Source organism: Callorhinchus milii, unplaced genomic scaffold, assembly GCF_018977255.1.
Source record: "Callorhinchus milii isolate IMCB2004 unplaced genomic scaffold, IMCB_Cmil_1.0 Scaffold1, whole genome shotgun sequence".
In the NCBI taxonomy this organism is placed as follows: Eukaryota; Metazoa; Chordata; class Chondrichthyes; order Chimaeriformes; family Callorhinchidae; genus Callorhinchus; species Callorhinchus milii.
This window is the reverse complement of record NW_024704742.1, coordinates 38,034,872-38,056,955: the sequence shown is the minus strand read 5'-3', so window position 1 is coordinate 38,056,955 and position 22,084 is coordinate 38,034,872. Positions and strand designations below refer to the sequence as shown.

The 22,084-nt window shown below is 41.3% G+C and overlaps 1 protein-coding gene across 3 annotated transcripts in view; it reads right to left on the bottom strand.

Moving 5' to 3' along the window:
• The window catches only part of shroom3 (shroom family member 3), a 214,606-nt gene that overhangs the window by 57,514 nt on the left and 135,008 nt on the right, over positions 1-22,084 (bottom strand). Inside the window, exon 1 of one of the 3 annotated variants that reach the window (XM_007888937.2) lies at positions 9,755-9,843. The exons of the other annotated variants lie outside the window; for them this stretch is intronic. The gene's annotated coding sequence lies outside the window, so the exon portion shown is untranslated. Of the gene's footprint in view, positions 1-9,754; positions 9,844-22,084 lie in introns of those variants that run through there. 3 annotated transcript variants of the gene reach the window in all.

The following is a 22,084-nucleotide window of genomic DNA, read 5'->3' as shown; positions in this document are numbered from 1 at the left end:
AAACTATCTATGTACTATATCCCATAATGTTATTTCCTAAAAGGAAACTATCTAATCTGTGTTTGAAGGAATTAACACTTCCTGCTTCAATCGTCTCCCCAGGGAGCCTGTTCCACATTGGCATTTGGCAAGCTTCCCTCTGTTGTCCAGATACGACCAGTGTACCTGATGAGGTTTAGACTTGCAGAAGGAACAGGTGCTGTGTGGGAAGAATCTCTGTCACCCTACTTCTCCTGTGATCTCAAAATCCTGATGTGGGGCTTGACCCCAAAAACTTCTGACCCAGAACAAGTGTGCTACCACTGAGCCAAGCTGACAAACTAAACTTACTGACTTGTTCTGTTGCCGACTGATTTTGAAAAGGCACAGTTTAATAAAATGACAAAGTGTTGGTGCTGAACACAGTGTATCTCAAACACAAGTACACATACAGCATTTGTGAATAAAATGGATCGAGGTTGAAACATGGGCACCCATTGTGCAGAAATAAAAGGCTACTTATTTTGATACTGAGTATAAATCAAAGGGGAAAAAAAGTATTCATTCAAAAAAAAACAAAGGAGGTTTGGTAAATACTGAAATTATTCTCGATTTCCAAGTTTTCCTCAGTACTACAGATCAACAGAACTTCTATTTGAAAAATTCTGTAGAAAATGTTTAAAGTCATTCATTTAGCCAAATAGCCAATGCACCTTTAAGGTGCCCTGTTAAACAAATAGGTAAACATCTATTAAAAAAGATAAATGGCTAGGCCAAGTCTAGTAAAATCCACGAGAGCCAAGCTTTAATTTCAATTGCTATGGCAACCACTCAAAGGTACATTGTTGAGAAAATAGTCTTTATCTTTGTCTTTATCTTCCTGGTTCACATGAAGTTGGGCAGATTACCTTTTTTATGGAAAATAAAAATTCCCCAAACTTCTGAAAATAGTCCAAAGGTTTGAGCCGTTAACTCTGCAAACAGCTCGGAGACTGAAACTGCACCTTTGATTTGTAGCATTACAGCACACTCTGGGTTGTGTCTGTAACCCTGAAGTTAATGGATCACAGCGATAAGCCCTCAAACGGCGATAAATGTGTACATTTCATGCGCAAGTTTAAAGTTTCTCTAGTCTTCAGTGGGTTGTTAAAGTTAATTACTTCAGGCCTCCTCATTCAATACCTTAAAGTCCCAGACAGTGATCGGAATCATCCAGAAGTAATCAGAATCATGAAGAATCCTAAAGCACACGAAAAAACCTTTGCATGCATAAAAAGATAGAATGGACCAGAGATCCACAACATATAACAGAGTGTCTGAGACAGCCAACATCAAACTGGCCAGGTTCAAGAACCATCTAGCTTCCACTCAGACTAATACTGCAACAAAAGGGTGAACTTCAAAGAAAACTTCGGTCAAACACCCTGCCACAAAGACCAGCCATCAACAGAAGACAGATCAAATGCATCTTCTTGTCAATCAAAGGATTAACTCAAGATTCTCAGGAATGCAATTTAGTATTGCAAACTAAGATTCAGCATTTTTATTTTACAAGAATAAAACATCCAGAAGTAACTAATAGGTCATTTGCACGGGCGCACACGTACTATGATAAATAGCTGGTATTGAGAAACCAGATCAGTAAAGAACTTGAGTTCTGAAAATGCATTGTGTGTAAACAATGTGTAAGAATGTTTCTGACCAGTCTTGTCTTTGGTTAACAACTCTTATTTTCCTGTTCAGTCTCCACCAATATTTATCAAGCCCTTTGAGATATCCCTTTGTATGAAACTCATCATATAAAGTCAATCTGTTGTCATTTAATGACTAAAAGCGTTAAAAACACAGATTGAATTTCAACATTTGGGGATATGTTATACGACTGTAGCCAGTGCACAATAATACACAGGCAGATCTACCTTTCTCTATTCTTACCTTCAACAAACCCCACGGTTACATTAAAATACTTGTTTTGTTCTTGTATGGAGTAAAATAAAAACTATTTCTACTGTAGTCATCATTTATTTCATCTTCCCATGCCTCCTATTCCAGTCCTTCACTGAGCAGTATAAAGCACGGAATAGCCTGACTGTAAGGCAGGCTATTCCATCTGCTTGAGTAAACAGTAGAGCGAAACTCCTTTGCTATCTCTCAGTGGAGAGCTACAACCACAACTTGACTATATAGCACCTTTCTAGTAGGATAACGTATGGAAGTACTTTACAGAGACAAGTGAGAGCATTTACTTGACTCACTTGTCTTACAGAAACAAGCAATAGACCATAATAATGAATCTTGGCAATAACACCACAGCAAGCTACACTGGAAACAATTGGGCAGGTTGCACAATTGTAGTCATGATAGTTCCTACTTACATTTTAAGGGCTGTTATTTAACCAGATAGATGAGCCAGTTACTTGGATGGTAAATAATGCACTATTACCAAATCAGATTTCTCAAGCATTGAGTTAATCCTTAGATTACAAATGATTTTCTTTTGCATCAATTTCACATGACATTACTTGCGACAATAGGCATCTGGAAAACAAACGTTGTCTGAGTCTTATGTCCGAATCAGGTATAAATGTACATGTACAGAATGTACTTACAGGTGGTTTACACAACTCAGTTAGGAATCCCATTAAAACAGATAATGTGCTTGAATTCTACACAAGGGATCTTGGTGGTACAATACATTGCAGAAATTGAGGGTTTTAAGAGAGAGATTCAATAGGTTACTTGAGGGGGGTGGCTAAGGGATATGGCTTGATGGTGGTATTAGGGGAGATCATTGGTGACTGGTCACTCAATCCACCACTGTTTGTCACTGCTGGGCACAATTGGCTGCTGGGTTTTGCCCACAAAATATACAGTTGATTCACTTTACAATATATTTTGTGAGTTTGAAGAGCCTTCTTCTGTTTCTAATTACCAAGGTGTTTATTTAAGTGCCTGTTTGTCTTTTGGATCCAACAACAACAAATTACATTTGTATAGCGCCTTTCAAGTCAGGAGGAAATCAATTTGTTTCAGGGCGAAACCTTGGGCAAGTTTCCTTACTCCACATGCCTAATAATAATCCCTCAAAAAAAAACCAAAACAATAATAAATTGGTCCTTTTCAATCTACGACTGTTTGTGGGACATTGCTGTGCGCAATTGGCTGCCGCGTTCGCCCACAAATATACAGTCAATTCACTTTACAGTGTGTTCTGTGAAGCGCTTTGGGACGTCCTCCCGACGTGAAAAGCGCTATATCAAATGCAAGGATTACTATTATTATTATGATAACTCATACAAAGCTAATCATGATCTCTGTTCTCTGACGAGCATTAATACAGGAATAGAAAACAACTGGAATGGTTAACAGTCTCAGATCTGTCACACAGAGCAACATGGTTTGGGAATGGGCAAATTCTTTTGAAATAGTACTGTGTGGTCTTTAATGTTCACCTGAACTGGCAGATGGGACCTTGGGTTTAAACAGCTCAAAGGACAATCTAGTGATCCCTCACTATTACACTGCCTAGGTTAAGTGAGAGATCCGAGTTCAATTCCAGGCAGGGCGAAACCTTGGGCAAGTTTCCTTACTCCACACGCCTAATAATAATCCCTCCAAAAAAACAAAACAATAATAAATTGGTCATTTTCAATCCATGACTATTTGTGGGACATTGCTGTGCGCAATTGGCTGCCGCATTCGCCCACAAATATACAGTCAATTCACTTTACAGTATATTCTTTGAAGTGCTTTGGGACGTCTAGAAGACGTGAAAGGCGCTATATCAAATGCAAGGATTATTAATATGAGCCCCTGGTTTATGGCTCAAACCCACAACCTTTTGACTCAGTGATGCTGCTACCAATTGATCCAACCAACACCGGTAATGGTATGGCTGAAGCTACTTCTTTTACAAAGAGCTAAGGCTGTGTTACATTCTTTGGCGGAATGCAAGATAACATTGTAGCTGACCCCATTCTCGCTTTTCACCTTCCACTACCTACAGGACCTGGAGCAGCGAGAACAATCACTTGCACTTATGTAGAGCCTTTTACATAGGATAATGTCTTAAAGTGCTTCAGAGAGACAGTGTGGAAACCCAGACAAGGTGGGATCAGTGGAGGATAGGACCTCATCACATCCCATCTTGGGTGACCTAAAGCCCAGTCAAAGTGGCACATATTTAAAAAAGGGTTGTGAAAACTGGGAGAGAGAAAGATTTTAAGAGTTACATAAACAGAGGGAATAATGGTTGAAAACTAGCGTTAGCGGAAAGCGGCCAACTCCAAAAGACTCCTACTGCTATAAGTTCAATAGGGACACACACTGGAGCACATTCAGGCTCATTCGATGCCGGGTACAAAAGAATGTCATAAGTCGAGTTATGAATCAAATGTATTTAGTACAAGGAATGCTCAGTGAATCATGCTAACAGAAAATAACCCTTTCTTTAAAAGCAAAGATTTCTCCAATGAACTGGTATTCATACTGAAACAAAACACTGCATATCTTGGACCGGGTAACAGTTGTGTAAGCCCAATTGTCCTGCAAAGCTTTGTAATGACAAAGTTTAAATTAATTCATGACAAAAATGGATACTGGAAGTCTCCAAAGTTTTTTTTAAAAAAAGGCCTTTGCGAATTTTGAGAGTTGCAGAAATGAGAGTCAGTAGAAGGGTCAGGGGAGCGGAGAGGGAGAACAGTGGATAAAAGCTCTCGCAGTGCTCCCAACGTACATAATAGGAGTTCATAAATTTAAAGCTGTATTTTACAAGTTTACTTTAAGTTTGTTTTTACGATAAGCACTTTAGCTTCTTCTGTGCTCAGCCAGAAATGATTTGGACTGAGCTGCCCATTGGCGAATGTGATTAAAAGCTTGTCCCTTGTTTGAAAGTCCAATATGTCTATACCAACAGGCAGGTTTAGCTGGCTGCCCTCACAGAAACACTTCATCAGCATGTTCAGGCATCAGCACAATAGAATCACATTTGTTTCAATGTAATAATCCCATTTATAATGACAAGCGTATCACTTTTTTTTTAAAAAAAGGAGCAAAAGATTTCTTTCCACCGTTCAACCCAGTTAATATTTGGTTTAGGAGATCTCTTCTGTCGATCCACTAGAGGCGTCAGATTTTTTAAAAAATGACTCCCTGCCGTGGCTTTTACACTGCAGTTTTGAAGTGCTGGAGTGTAGCCTAGCCAGGGGTTTAGCAGAGGCTCTTGATTTCATGCCGCATGTGTGCAAACTGCCATTACAATTCTTTCAGATGATCTCACGATCCAAGTGGGATCTTAACATTAACCTGAGCACGCAGATAGGACCCTGGTCTTATGTCTCATCCAAAGGATTGGCTCTTCTGACAATGCAGCGCCCCCAGTAATTCAATGGAATGTCAACCTGGACAAACTACAAAGTGGCCTCTGGAAAAAGGTTTGCTTCTAGACACACACAAAGCGTAAAATTGGTATATCAAGCTGAGAGGCTACCAGATGTATTCTGTGAAACTTCAAGTCAATGATTTCAATGCGTTCTTACTTATGTAAAATAGTTTGAAGAGAATATTAAGTTTTTTTGGGGGGTGGGCTGAAGAGACAAGAAACTCTTTCAGACAACACTGCAAGTAAAAGCATGTGGTGTCATTCCACCCCACCTTCCCAAATGTTCTGCACGGAATGAAAACAATGATTGGTGCTCGGATGTTGAGGGTTCCGTCTGCTCCCTCATCTCATGTGTCAGCATCATGCGCTGAGAGGTGTCTCACAGCAAAGTCTGATCTCGTTCTCATCTGGATCTGAAGATTGCGACACCATGGCCTTATAATGTTTAAGATTGCACATTTGATGAAATGCGCACAATTTGGAAAATTCCTTAAATTCAATCTTAATTGGGATGTTGGTTTTGTTTTCAACAGCTGTATAAATTGAGAAATACGGAAATACCTGGGTGGGTCACTCAGTGGTGAGACCTCAACATTTGGTTGTGGTGCTTCGTACTTCTATAACTATCTCCTGGGGCGAGGGGTGGTGGGGGGGTGGGGGAATAGTAAAGCGGGTGTACTTGCAGCCAAGCCGGTTCCAAGGTAATGTGCTTGGCAAGTTAATTATCGAAACTGACCTCTGTGGTGGTCTTGGTAGTCCAGTTCCTGAGCCAAGCAGGTCCACAGTACTCCTGGCCAGCCAGTCTGGCTAGCTGGTAAGACTTGATTGAGCAGACGAGTTATGAGGGGCAGACCTCGAAACAGGGAGTTTTCAACTCAGTCTCTGTTAACATGCAAGCCGAAGCTGTAACATGTAGGGTGGTGGAAAGCTTGCCAGATTGGAAGTCTCTGGAGGCAGCAACCTGTTAGCTCTGGTGGTGGTGGCTATCCTTTAGTCTGGAGATGGTGTTCAGCTGCACTCACCTTCCTCACATAGCCAGGAAATGCATGGTTGTTTCTGTGTTGCCCTGATTCTGTCAAGTTTACAGTGTAAACAGAATGAAATTGAAGGAACCAGCAGCTCAGCATATTAGAGGGCCCTCATCATATAAACACATCATTAGAACAAAGGAATGTATAGGGGATTGGAAAAGGCCATCACTGTCCATCTAGCCAGCACTAAAGTAAAACAAACTTTCACTAGTCTCTCAGTCATACTCCTCTAGCCATTTTATTGTCAGTTAACACTGCAATTTCCTTTTGAATCTGCTGACATGTGAACATAGGAGATTCCTTCCCGTATCTCAGTGTCTCGCACTCAGCTCATTCCTCCCACCCTCTGATCTCTTGCCCTTCAATTTGCAGACTTCGAACACCCAAGATTAGGCTTTCACTGGTAGCTCAGCAAGTTTATTCAGTGAGTTTATTCAATGAGTAGCTGAGACTCAAGGACAGATCCGACCATTCTAGGTTAGTGCCAAGTTAGCTTGATTTGGCTGTAGTGTTAGTGGACCCAATATGAATGAATTTCAGCACTCTAGGCTTCAAGGGGGTTGAAAATCAGCTAGGATTGCTCCTGGTCCCAATTGCCATCTAAATGACCCGTGTGGGAAGGTTGTGAATCTGAACATTTGGTGAGGAGTGAATTGCATTCAGGCGTGATACTCCTCTCTCAACTCCGTCAGGAAACCTGCTAACGCTAACACATCAATATTGACTATTTGAGTGAGGTATCAGGAGGTAACTGATGCTTTGGAATCCTACCCAGCAAGAAGTCAACACCTAGAGTAAAGAAGAAAATTGGCAGAGAAAAAATTGGTGAAGCTTCCCATACTCAATTACCTAACCATACTTCCTTGTTTATCTCATCCTTTGGATGGGGTTCCCACACCATGGTACTGAGCCGTTCACCTCACTTCCTTAATTTAACAAAAAAAACACAACAAGCTTAGTGTACTCCCAGTGTACAACCGTGGCCATTCACAGCTTTAACCACACTGGAACACAGTATTGTAGATCTATAACAATTATATTTACTCCCTGAGGACAAGAAAACAGTTTCATATGGTCTTGATCTTAGAGCTTTATTTTCAACTGAACCAGTACATCAGGGTAACATGTAACTACTGTATGTATCCCAACACACAATGAGGAATGGGTTGGAGTAACACACAGAGCAACTGTGCATGGTCAAGTATGTGTGGGGTAGAGGTGGGGGCTGAGTGAGGGAGGAAGAGAATAAATAATCCTTGCATTTGGTATAGCGCCTTATCACGTCATTGAGACGTCTCAAAGCGCTTCACGGAATATACTGTAAAGCAAATTGACTGTATATTTTGTGGGCAAAGCGCGGCAGTCGATTGCGCACAGCAGTGTCCCACAAACAATCGTGGATTCAGTGACCGATTATTATTGTTTGAGGTATTTCCATCTGAATCAAGAGGAAAAATCAGATGATCAGTCAAAATAGATCACCCAATTCCTAGCAACCTTCACCAAGCAGCACTGAGAGAGATTTTGGAGCAAAATAGCCGATTAAAGCCAAAATTTGGGGGAAGGGGTATTATGGAGAAGTTGCTCTACAATTTGCAGTGCAATTGATACCATGTCTTGTTCCAACGTGCGAAACCCTGACATGTCTCAAAAGACATGGACTGTAAAGAGGTAAGTCAACTCACAAGCACTTCCTCAGCTGGAAAACTGCTTTTCAAGGATTTTCTATCAGAAGCAAAACAGATGGCAATATATTCCTGCCTATGTAATCTTTGAAAACAATTTTGTTCTAAAAGCTGCTTAGTGCAGAGTACATTTTCTGAAAGTGGTTGTCTGTGAGGAGTAAAGAAGATAAATCTCTCCCTTCTGGAATTCTGCTGCTGCATTCAGAGTTCAAGATCAATCTCCGATACCGCTGTGATATATTGCTGGGGGCATTTCCCAAATCCTTCTGGGTTGGCACACAAGGCTATCGAGAAATACAACAACAATTACATTTGTATAGTGCCTTTCACGTCGGGAGTACATCCCAAGGTGCTGCACACTCAGTAATATCAAGCAGTAACCTGCATTACTGTTACATCTGGTTGTGTCAACTTAACACGTTTTTATTTCCTGAACTCTTGTTAACCAAATGGTAGCTTCTGTGTACCAAACTGGTGTAGGGGTTTAAACTGAACCAAGCTTGATGACAGTGAGGGACAGTGCTTGATTTATTGTAATAATAATAATCCTTGCATTTGATATAGGGCCTTATCAAGTATTCAAGACTTCTCAAAGCGCTTCACAGTAGAGACTGTATATTTTGTGGGTTAAACGCGGCAGCCAATTGCGCACAGCAGTGTCCTACAAACAGTTGTGGATTGAGTGACAGTGAGATATTATTATTTTTATTACCAGAGATTATGCTCCACTCACACATACACACACACCTCTCCACACCCCCCCCCCCCACGCATCTAATTATATTGATGGACAATCTTTGATCATCGCACCAGCAGATAGCACACAAGTCTATTGATTGGAAGTTAACCTCTGAATAGCCCAGATGCAGCTGGTAATCCTGCTGTTTTAGCAGCCACAGATTAGATTTTACTCATTTACATGATCCGTGTTATCCAGATAAACAGGGAGAAAGAGAGACAGAGCGATGCAAAGTCAAAACAGCTGTGCCATTCAAATGCAGGTTGTAAACTTACTGCAAAACATCTTTTCGTGTGAAGAGAAATCACCTCTAGGGTACTAGACTTCTTACCGTAAAAACAGAACGTTAAGTGGGCAGAATGAAATCTGCCTGAACCCTAACCTGACAGCCAGTGTGTGAAAACAATTCTTATCTGATTGCCGAGAATGCAGTTGAATGTCCAACCCAATACCGGAACCCAGACAGTCACTGAATTCACGCTTGCATACTTTTCTACGAAACTAAATGGTTCCACTCAACAGCTGAAAGCTATTCAAACTGTTGACAAGCCAGCAGAACCAAACGTTGGGAAATAAATCACAACTGAAAACTCCTTTTATATAAAATAATACCCAAACACATTGTGTTTTATGTACCAAGAAACTCTCCTGTGTGGCACATCCTGCCTCTTGCACCTGTTTGATGTAATAACACTTCGCCCTCTTCAGTACCTGATACTTTGGAAACATCTTGAACTGGTCGAGACAACAACAAGATTCCATTTATAAAGAGACAGTGCAGACTGACCAGGCGAGCACAAGCTGGATACAAAACCTGCCTTTTGTTTGCATTTGCAGCTTTGAGAGCATTTATTCCAGCCTTTAGTAAAGCTGATATAAATCGACGGTCCACTCTTACAAAGATCAAACTTCGCTTGAATTGCAAATGCGCCGAACTTACCCACTGAGAGGGCCTCGTCTAATTAGAACAAATGCTTTTTAAATCCACTTGCTGAACTCCTTTTTTTTGGAAAAAGAAAGAAAAACACAGCCCAGTCCGCTGTTCAACATGGCTCTCATTCAGCCAAACAGCTACTGGAGTAAGTGATCACAAGTCCATCTGCTTTAGAGAGGAATGTGCCACATTGTAAAGCAGAAGGGGGGGGGGGGGGGAATCTGAAAATAAACTCTGCCAAGTACTGCAAAATCCACAAGGTGCAACCACTAGGTTTGATCCTATTAGACAGACAGCTAACATTTGCAGAACGCTTTCTGAAGACGGGGTAATCTAATAGGCTCTTTTTATCTTCCTTTGTGCATTTTCGATCATTGTCGAGTTTAATGAGGCGCTCAGCCTTCAATAAACCCATGGGCGTATTCTGCTCCATACATTCCACACACAAGAGATTTTATAGACATGGACTGAGTGCTATCCTGCTCTGTTTGTATGTTCAACAAATTTGTCCCCATCCTCGTAAATAACTAATGCGATTTGCTGTGTATAATTTAATTTTAGTTTACGTTTGTGACTCCATAAATAATTTTAGATTGAATAAGTCCACAGGGGCAAATTGACTGAACGCACTGAATGGAGCAGAAGAACATCTCGTCCACATCAACGCATTCGCCACACCAGTTACACTACAGAATGCACTTGCACTGTATTATAAAACAACAGAGGTAGAAAAATCCAACACTAAACACTGTATATTCTGATGTCAAATATGCACAATATAAGTGCCTTGCGACGTCCTCCCAACGTAAAGAGCACTATACAAATGTAATTTGCTGTTGTTTCTATACTAGGAATTACAGGGAGGATTCTGCATCCACATCACCACTAGACTACATTTTGTTCAGTGACTTAATCATAATCAAGTTATATTAAAGTTCAGGGCAAAGTTTGTTTTTGTTAAACACTGCGCACAGCAATATCCTACAAATAACCAATTTTATTTGTAAGATTAGTTCAATGACATATTTCCTCTCTGTGTGTTTGGGTGCTGCACCAAGTAGGTCAGTCTTGCTGTGTAGCTCAGGTGGTTGACCAGACTTGAAACAGGAACATTCTGGGCTCGGTTCCCACTGGGTTCGCTTAGCCCCTTTGCGGTTGATAAATGAGCACTGTATCTAAAAGGTGCTCCACAAATTAAGTGGGATGTGCCTGGGACTGCAGCAAAGCCAGGTAGGTTAATGGTAATTGACAGAGATGTAGGCATGTCCTTAATGCTGCAAACCAAAGGCCTAAGTGGTAGGGGCTGTCCTAGCTGGATAAGTTACCCAAATACCTGTGAATAGTTCACTGGGTTGCACGACACAATGAATGAATGTGGTTTATCTACTATTTAGTCTGCAAGACCTGGCCAATGCTGAATTTTAGCCAGCAGCAGGTTGCTAAACTGGATTTGTATTAATATCCTGATGACAAATTATACCAGAAAAATGACAAGCAGATTGGGTCCTGCCACAACCACTGGACATAATGTTCTTTGAATCAGAGATTCTACTGTTTTGCCATTTGTTAAGGGGACCTTGATATAAAAATTGAGTCAGCTAGAAACATTGTCTGCTTCAAACACAAGCCATGAGCTGTACATAGGGCTGCTGGAGTTCTGAATTTTTCCCTGTTTAGAGTGAGACCACAGCACTGCCAGTTAATAAATAATAATAATCCTTGCATTTGATATAGTGCCTTATCAAGTCTCTGAGACGCCTCAAAGCGCTTCACAGAATATATTGTAAAGTGAAATGACTGTATATTTTGTGTGCAAAATATGACAGCCAATTGTACACAGAAGTGCCCCACAAACAGTCATGGATTGAGTACCAAATTATTATTTTTTAAGGGATTATTATACCTGGAAAACGATCCGCCAATCGACTAACAACCGGGTTCCTACTTACTGCTAAGTAAACAGAGACATGTGGAGTAAGGAAACTGGCCCAACGTTTCGCCCTGCCGGGAATCGAACCCAGGTCCTCTCACTTGCAAGGCGAGTGCTTTAAGCACTGAGCTACAGGACTCCACTCAGTTACACACTGCCAGTTACACACAGTGAGACACTCCACAGCACTGACTGCCAGCTACACAAAGTAGGAATTCCACAGCGCTGTCTGCTGTGTCACAGTCACAATTGTGTCTTCATTTTCTGTTGTGGACCTTTTGTGAACCAATATCTGGGGAGCGTCTAACACAGACCAGCGAGGGTAGCCATGGGTTGCCTTTTTCTTATTGCCTCTGGTACTATTGCCTCTGGCCTGGTGAAAGAAGTGTCCTCTGGAAGTGGTTCCTCTCTTCCTCCAGAGACAGTGGGACCATTTCCTTTACTTTACAGCCTTGATGCAAATAACAACTGCCATCAATGTGCATACTGTAAAGTAACTACAACTTTAAATACCAGGAACTGATAATAATAGGACTGCTGAGGACACACCACAGGCAGGTGGGTGGCTTATAATTAAAGACAATGATGGTGTTTGTGAATCAGTCATGCAGGAAGATTCCAGTGGTTGCTCATACATCAAAACTTGAAAAATAGCACGCATATTTTTTCCAAATATAGCAAGGGGACGGGGGGAATTCAAATAATGCATTTACTGTTCAATAACCGAGAAATGTTCTTGTAATTTTATTTTTTTCTAATATACAAATACTTGCTCTATTGAAGGGACACAAATTAAGTTGGTGTTCGGGAATATGTGTGTATGGCACATCAGTGAAAACAATTTACAGTTAAACCTAAAGCCAGACCTTAACGGTCACCTATAACCGTCCTTCAGCCTTTCTGCCCCCACGCTTTGGAACTCTATCCCAGTCCATTCGCCTTGCTCCCTTTCTTGCCTCCTTGAAGGCCTGTCTCAAGACCCTCCTCTTTGAGCGCACCTTCGATTACCCTCCCACCTCTATCCTCCCTGCTAATGTACATGCTCCCTGATCCGAATCCCCAGCTCGGGTGCAAATCCTTGACTGTTCCTGTACCATAGGACGCCTTCCCAATGTGAAAGGCACGATACAAATGTAATTTGTTGTTGTCATAAATAGAGCTACTTTAGGTCTTATGTCTACAAGCAGCAATTTTCTGGGAGCTGTGACCACATTCACTGTCACCTCATCAATTCAGGAGCAGCGAGCACATTCTTCAAAGGACACATGTTGCTGGGGGTGGCGGGGGGGGGGGGGGGGGGGGGGGGGGGAGGAAAAGAGAAGAACGTTCAATTAAAATAGGGAGCTATTTACTATGTCCAAGATGACAGGATGTACTTTTAGTTTAATTGGTTAATGCTTAGCAATTACATCTTATTAGGTGTGAGATTTGATTAGCAAGTAAGTGTTGGAATGGGATTGTCATGCAAAGTATTCTGGAAAAGTAATCTTCCCCAAAGCTGCTCCCTCCTTGGATCATTTACAACATCTCTACTTACAGATTGTGCATCAGTGCAGAAACAATATTCATCTCAAACACTGAATGTGCATTCTGAAATTGAAAAGGGTTTGAAGGTGGCACTACTTGAAACTATGAAGTACTTTGCTTACAAGGCACTACACATTACAATAAAATCCTCTGAAGTGGTTTGAAACTTTGATGATGTGGTAAGGCAGTATATTAAATGCTAGAATTATATACATAGCTAATCAATAAGATAATGTGTCATAACTATAATTCACTGTACTAAATCTCATCTGTTCTCTCTCTGAAATTACCAGATCGAGCACCTATTGGAGAGTAACTACCCAACATCTGAACCTTGCAAGACATACTCTTAAGTGTCACCAGCACTTGCACAGTACTGTAGCTTGAACTAATCTTGATGGATACAGGTTAATACACACATGCTATGGAAGAGATGCAATTGGCAAACAAAGGCCGAGAGGCAGCAAAAACGAAGAGAGAAAACCAATCAAGGACGAGGGAGGGAGTTTGAAAGGGAAGAGGGGTCTAAAAACACGGGCGTTACTTACAAAGCCAAACTGCTGAGCTCACCAAACCTGGGAAGGAACTGGCTTCTAACCAGTCAACACTACCCCACAGGATCCCTGACTGTCCAGGGTCTTGGGATGTCCTCCTGATGTGAAAGCTGCTATATAAATATTGGCCAGTGAGTGAATGAGTGAGTGAGGAATGACACTATATAAATGTAATTTGTTGTTGTCAGAAGTGACATTACACAGACATCAATGCGGTTTTATTCTACCACATAAACTAACCTGGTAATCTGAGATATTTGAAGGCACAATACTGCAAATTTTAAATTAAGCAAACATTTCTGCTAGCAGATGAGCTGGTCAAGGTCAGTATGAAATTGAGCCGTACAGATCAGAAAGGTCCCAGCTTCAATCCACAGGGTGTCCTAAGTTAGTTGATCTCGCAGCTGCGTAGCTACAATTGGCCTTGGAAGGAGAAAAGAATCATGAAAGGTTCCCGCTCCTGACCTCTCTCTCTACCTGTTGATCCCTGCTGTAAAATATATTGTGTGCGAACACCGAGTGAGGGCAAGATCGAAGGTAGCTTTGATGCCCCAACTGCCTAATAGCCTGTTGACCATAAATGCTCACACAGCAAGAATGTGCACTTGAGCAAGGTAATGGGGAGTGGGGGCTTTGTTGTTCATGGAAGTGTACTCTGAAGGGGTCCTTTCAGGAGAGGTGAGAAAATTGTATTTATAGGCAATGAGGCTGACATTTGCTCCAGCAGTGTGCCATAAACAGCTATAAAGTGAATGACCAATTAATCAGGAGGAAAGTTGTCTAGGACGCCGGGAACATCTCTCTCCTCTTTTCGAATAGTCATGGGATCCTAACGTCCATCTGAACAGTAAAAAAATTGCATTTACATTGCGTTTTTCACGTGGGATATTGTCTCGGAGCGGTTAGCAGTTAGGCATACAGGACCTTGCTTCCCCAGCCCTGCAGTTCAGTATTTCTACCAACTGAACCAGTATGATAGCACCAACATCTCTACAGCTGATGAGTTTTTAAAAAAAAAGTGAAAGCACTATATCAAATAAAAATATTATTGATATTATTATTTTTATAATTTTCAGATGAGATTTCTCATTACCCTGCAGTATAGCATGTGGTACAGAACATCCCCACCTTGTCTCCCCACACACATACACACAAATTCAACTCCAATACCCATCTTCTCCTATACTATCGAGTGGAAGACTACGTCTTCCAGTTTCTGCTCAAACAACACTGCTAGGGAGGTTAGTGCCTTCATCTCTCAAGAAACGAGGACATTTTCCAAGAATGAAGCAGCGTAAGGAAGTCACTGCCAGGGTGAAGCAGAGAGCAGTGCTGTACAACCCTCCGCACACAGCCCTCTGTGTCACAAAGCCAGGCAAAGAGGGGGCTTACTGCTGAGGAGGGCAGAGGAGTGAAGAGAACAGAAGACAAAGCTCAGCTCTGTTTATCTGTCAGACTTAACGCTGTGTATTTTAGTTTGAGGGATCTCACAAATGTACACAAAGTGTGAATGCTTAGACACTTGCCTGCACCAAATAAAACCTCCCCGCTCAGAAACAGGAACATTCAGTCCCCGTCCACTGCAACAATGCACTTCAAGGAAGTTGCCCCGCAATGGTAAACTCAGAACATTTGGTCACTTTAAATGCAACACCATCACTACGGGGGCAACTGTGCAGCAAAGAACTATAGATTTTTTTTCTTTCGATAAAAGTCCACTAAGTGACCCGGTAAGCCTCCTCAGTTCACAAACATTTTCAACCCAGCGTGAGACACTAATCTTATGAATTTGTTCCGGCAGCTGCCTGACACAAAATAGTCCAGGCAGTTCTTTTAAGAGTTATTTACATTCCACTGGAATGAATTCATCTGGGAATCGGAGCAACTGGGTATTTGTTTTCCAGTCTTCCTGCTGATCACGAGAGAAGCCGTATACCTTAACAGCGGAACTAGAAGAACAACAATTTGAACATATAGTCCTGTAGCTTGCTAATTAGAGCACTTGCCTCGCAAGCGAGAGGACCTGGGTTTGATTCCCGGGCAGGGCGAAACGTTAGGCAAGTTTCCTTACTCCACACTTTGTTTACCTAGCAGTGAGTAGGAACCTGGTTGTTAGTCGATTGGCAGATTGCTTTCCGGGGTTAATAATCAGTTAAAAAAATGTATAATTTGGTCATTCAATCCACAACGGTTAGTGGGACACTACTGCGTGCAATTTAGCTGTTGTGTTTCTTTTTTAAAAAAGGGGAGTATTACCCCCGGAAAAGCGATCTGCCAATTGACTAACAACCTGCTTCCTACTTACTGCTAGGTAAGTTTATTATGATGTGATAGACCAGATAACTGGATTAGTCATTTAAATGTTGTTCCTGTTTGCAAGTTCTGTGTATTCTGGAAATGGCAATGGATGTAAGTTTGAGGCGTGGATGATGCTAACATCCTGTTGATTTTTTTTACAGTCCTTGTCCTAGTAACTCCATCCTTAATGGGTACGTGTGATACTGGATACGTTACAAATTATATACAAACTCAAGATTAGTTGACATTATGATCACTAAAAACATTTAGGTAATGTATAGCTAAACAAATGCAAATTCCATGTTTGTTTACTGGAAGCGCTCCAATCAACAAATTAGAATATCTTGGTTTTGCCAATTTCCTTTCTCCTGAAGAGATAAAAAAGCAGCTGAATCTTTCTGCGCTGCAGTTACCCAGGGGTTAGCCCATTTTTCACGTGGGAGCCCAGACAGTGTGTGCAACACATCTGAGCTCATGCCTATTCTCACCCATAGAAATTACAGCACAGGAAAAGGCCATTTAGCCCACCGTGTCTGTGCTGTCTCTTTTAAGAACAATCTTTTTTGTTCCAACATCCACATGCGTGCCCTTCAGCAGGGGCTCAGTGAACAGTAGCAGGCCCACTGTAGCTCCCTCAAGTGGTGCCCGGCTGAATCTGGGCAAAACCAGCCTGGCTCAGTTGGGAGCACTCTCATTTCTGAGTCAAATGGTTTTGGGCTCAAGCTTCACGTTAGGACTTTGAACTCATAGCCTCGGCTGGCAATCCAGTAATTGCTGGGGGAGTGCTGCATTGTCAGAGGTGCTGTCCCTCGCGTTAACACGAGATCCCAACTGCCTGCTCATGGCACCGTCTGAAAAAGAAAAGGAAGTTTCTAACAACTCCCCAGATAAAATGGGTCATTCACTTCACATCCTTTGGTGCAAAGGGGCTGCCGCATTGCCTCCAAAATGACTTTGCCTCCAAAAATTCAGTAACTATACTTTACAGTAAATCCTATGAAGAGCTTTGAGATGCCTCAATAACTATATCAAATGCAAGGATTCATTATTATTGATAACAGGCATTGAACCAGGGGTAATTTAGTATGCATGGCCTTGAGCCAACGTGAAATGGTACCTCTACCAATTGCTTTCATGTCACAGTTTAGAAGATAAGAAATGCAGTACCAAATAAGAGGCATTGTGGCTTCCTGCTACTATTACAATACCTCCAGTCTGCCAGAGAATGCTTATGGCAATTCCCATCCCACATGTGCAAACATCTTGACATCATTGTGTAAGTGTTGCTAATAATGTCCTGAGATTCTCACAGGTATTGAACATCACTGGGCCCATCGCTGCGGTACTGAGAGTTCACAATATAACGTCAGATCACCTGTATCCAAAGGCAACGGGAGAGACATCCTCGGCTCTTGTAGGGTTTTCCAGCAATCAATATTGGGAAAACCAGTCATTTTATGTCAATAGCTGCATCCAAGAATAGGTCTGCCTCAGGAGGCAAACATATAATATAAGAGTCATTAGATTTCCTGAATGCTTTTGCTAACATAGCCCTGTGGGAGATGAGAGCCACATTGCCCTTTCTATTGATGTCTTTTCCGCAGTTCTAAAAAAGCAATGCGTGTTTTCTCCTCAGGGTTTGATGAAAATGACTGCCCTTCAACAAACTGCGCACTTGCTTTGAATAAAAGAATAACAACTTGTATTTATATAGCGCACTTCAAGTAGGATAATGTCTCAGGGCCCGTCACAAAGATGGAGTTGGACACCGAGCAAGGAAGAAGGGAGAGGGGAAGGGGTGATGACCATTGGCACAATTGAAAAGGGAGATTTTTAGCTGTTATTTAAAGACAGAGAGAGGACGTGAGATGGAAGGGTAGAGAAAGGGAGTTCCAGAGGTTAGGAGAGTAGTAGCCGACGACTGCTATTGAAACAGTTTGACCAGGAGGACAGGGGGAATGCATTAAATTCAGCTATGTCATGTCACTAGTCAATGTGGTGGCTTATTTTGCTAACCCCTCACTCCCTGCTTTCAACTGACCTGGACTGGGATATTTCAGTCTCCAGAAAGAACCACAAGTGCCAAGAGAAATACTGGCCTGGCCTCCGTATACTTTACGATAATATTGTTTCATTCTTCTCAGATTTATATATAAAACACAGCGGTCTTGCATAAACAAAAAACACAATTCCACTTTATAAATCACTATGAAATTAGGCTGCAGATGACAGGATTCTTTTATGCAAGCATAGTACGGTAAAGAAAAATTCTGCCAAATTCTGACAGTCTCAAATAAAAATAGCTGCTGACAGCTGACTCCCACCGAGCTAAAGTTAAATCATTTTTTCCTGTATATTGAACTATTCAATCATAAATGCTTTGAAATGAATATGACAGAAGACAGCTTGAGAAACAAACTGAACAAAAGATTGCTTCATACCCTATGTCCACGGATGGTGTCATCAAGGGGGAGCAAATAGATGGTAAAGAGACACATGTGACTGTGCAGGGGTGGGAAGAGAAACCATTTGAAGAGACAAAGTGAAGAGGCTGAGACAGGTAAGAATGAAATCAGGAAAGACAGAGCCATGGAGGTGGAGCAGGGAGGGAGATGGTGAGGAAGGATAGAGTGATCGACAGTATCAATGGCAGCAGAGAGGTTGAGGAGAAGGAGGCGACAAAGGCAGCCTGGTTGCAGAAAGTGGAATAACCAATCCAGGAGGTGAATTTATCCAGAGGACTGTTGGTCAGGACTCCTTTCTACTTTCAAACCATTTGTCCGACTCCCCCTCCCTATTGCCATGGCTCATAAACATTGGTCACTTGGGGAAGGTAACTCTTATAATAATAATAATAATCCTTGCATTTGATATAGCGCTTTTCACGTCAGGAGGACGTCCCAAAGCGCTTCACAGAACACACTGTAAAGTGAATTGACTGTATATTTGTGGGCGAACGCGGCAGCCAATTGCGCACAGCAATGTCCCACAAACAGTCGTAGATTGAAAATGACCAATTTATTATTGTTTTTGGAGGATTATTATTAGGCTCTGTGTGGAGTAAGGAAACTTGCCCAAGGTTTCGCCCTGCCTGGAATTGAACTCAGGTCTCTCACTTGCAAAGCGAGTGCTCTAACCCACTGAGCTACAGGACTCCACGAACTACAGCTACACTGAGCTACAGGACTCCACGGACTTATGACAACATTATAACTGATAGTATTTTGGAAACAATGGAAAATTGACAATCATTTTGAAACAGAAAGTGTTAAGGGTCAAGACAAACACTAGGCTATTATCATCGATCTGGTTCTATCATCATTATATAATTATGATTGCATAATTTTTATTACATAAGTACCATTACATAATTGTTATTGCATACAGTATTTTATTAGATAGCTGACGTGGTGGCAATGCAACAATAACATTCTGCAAGACTTTTCTTCTATGTGAGTTTCAATATCAGTGGTCACTGGAGGACGGGAGATACTTTGAATAATTTTACCCTCCCCATCCCCTCAAACCCCATATTCACCACCATATCAATAATTATGGTGCAGCCAATAATTTAAAACTATATTCTATTTTCAGCTAAGAATTTCAGGCATGCAAATCAGAAATATCTAATTTAAGGGACAGGAGCAAAATAATATTTTTTCTCTTAAAGTCAAGGTAAATAAGTCATAGTTGTCCTAACTCAAAGTGCGATAAATAACTAAATAACCTTAGTTTTGTGATTATTACATATAAATAATAGGTAGACTGACACCAACATGGGAAGAATCCAGATATCTGAATATATGCCTAGCAATATTGGAGAAATCACAATCAGGACCCAGCAGATATAAGCGGTGGAGTGTCAATGAGTTAGGGAAAGGGATTTTGTGGGATTCAACACTTGTTTATATAAATTCCTTGAATACAATTTATATTGGTATTAGGCACTATATGCAATCTATGGATTATTTTGGACAATTTCAATTTAAATGTCATTATGGATTAGGTTTCAACAGCAATTTGTAGCACGGCAATCCTCATACAGCAACTCCAACGATGTCCAGAGAAAGGAACATGAGAACCACCACAAAATTGACAGTATATCCTGTGAAGCGCTTTGAGACGTCTGGTCGACTTGATAAGGCGCTACATCAAATGCAAGGATTATTATTAACATACGCAACTGGGAGAAGCCCATTCGTTTAACCCATCATAGGAAAGAGCAAAGAGATTAGTCATCATTTTTTTGGAATATCTTATGTAATTAATAACTTACTGAAGAACAGAGTAATTCATTTACACTGGTTCTCTTCTGTCATAGTATGAAGGAGTTGGTCTAAATAACACTGAACATCTTCGTACCCCCGGACTTAGAAGCAGTGAGATTTCACTGAGACCTGACCTTTGGCTGAAAACAATGCTGCTGTGAAAACTCCAATAAATCTAATGGAGTTCAAAGTGCAGTGGCTATTCCCTGGTCACAAAAAGCAGAACTCAGAAGCAATTAGGTCGAGGCATTTCAATGCTCACTCCAATCCCACTCAACTGATCCAGGTTTGACCAGGTAAGCACACGTTCTCTCCAAACAATTGTTTTCTACCTGCAGTAATTATAGTGGGAGAACAAATCATTTCCAAGCACTCTCATTCAACCAGTAGTTTTTTTTGGGGGGAGGGGATAAAAACTTAAAGGAACAAAGGCCAGTTGTTGTGTTTATATTAATTAATTATATGTATGTTTTAAAAAAATGTCATAAATCTTTTGCAGTGCACATGTGCCGCATCACCTTTGTTTCTCCACTTTCAACTGGGGTTAACAATGACAATGGCTGGTTCCCCAGTCAGTCCCTTCTCCTGCCCTCTTCTGATTGTCTGAATTAATTGGAAAGGAATTCCTTTACCTTGGGAATTCATATTAGGCAGTGCACTCAGGCTTGCCTGTTATTTGGAAGTCAGTGCCCCCATAGCTGTGGGATTACTGGCAGCACATCACAGCTGATGCTGAAAGCAGTCTTGATGCTCAGCTGCACATTTGAAACCAGCCCAGCAGAGTTACAAACTGAACTGGACTGAGCACAATTACACACAGAGTCTATACAGATGACCAATCACAAAGACTTGATAGCAGCAAGCAACTATTAGTTCATCAAGTGTTTTAAGCAACTGCGGCAGACGGGTGGGCGTGAGCACATTTCACTTTACTTAATGTAAAGGAGTCCCTTTGGCCAGTGAGCACAACTATGGAGGGTGGGTGGATAGGGAAGAAATACTCTGCTTTTCTGGATGAAAGAAAATATTGACAATTTTATTGCTGTCTTGTGGGAGTGAGGAGTCAAGTACTGGAGCAAGTCGTATATTATTTTTACTTGAGGTGCAAGTCTCTTGAAAGGACAATTATCCACTTCAAAGAACAGGAACATCTGCACTTTTACAGTCCCATCATTGCCTGTTTGAACGTTAATTGCTGAGGTGCACCAGTTGTCGATGAAAATTTACCAGCTTGTTTCATTTGTGTACAAACTGTTTTTTTTGGAAGTACTGCATGCAAAGAAAAGCAAAATGAAATTGAAAGTGTTAGAATGCAGTTTTAACAAGAAAAAGAAAAAAGTTTGCACTGTATCCAGGTCAGAATCAATTCATGAATAAATGCCTCAATTGTGCCTTTAGTTAATGTTTGCCCCAACTCCAAATCCCAGCTGCAACTCTCCACACGTTACATTATTATGAATTATTATTATTGTATGTGGTTCCTTTAAGCTGTTGGGGACAATACTTGCAAACTTAGCTGCTAACTTAATAATAATTATTTGATATAGGGTCTTATCACTCATTGAGACGTCTCAAAGCGCTTCACAGAATATAAGTGAATTGATGTGTTTTTTGCGGGCGAAACGCGGCAGCAAATTGCATACAGAATGTCCCACAAGCAGTCTTGGATTGCTATGTTTTATATACAATATCTTGTCTGATGACAGTATAATAACTTATTCAGAACTCTGCAGCTTGTGTACTGTCCCGCACTAGGCTT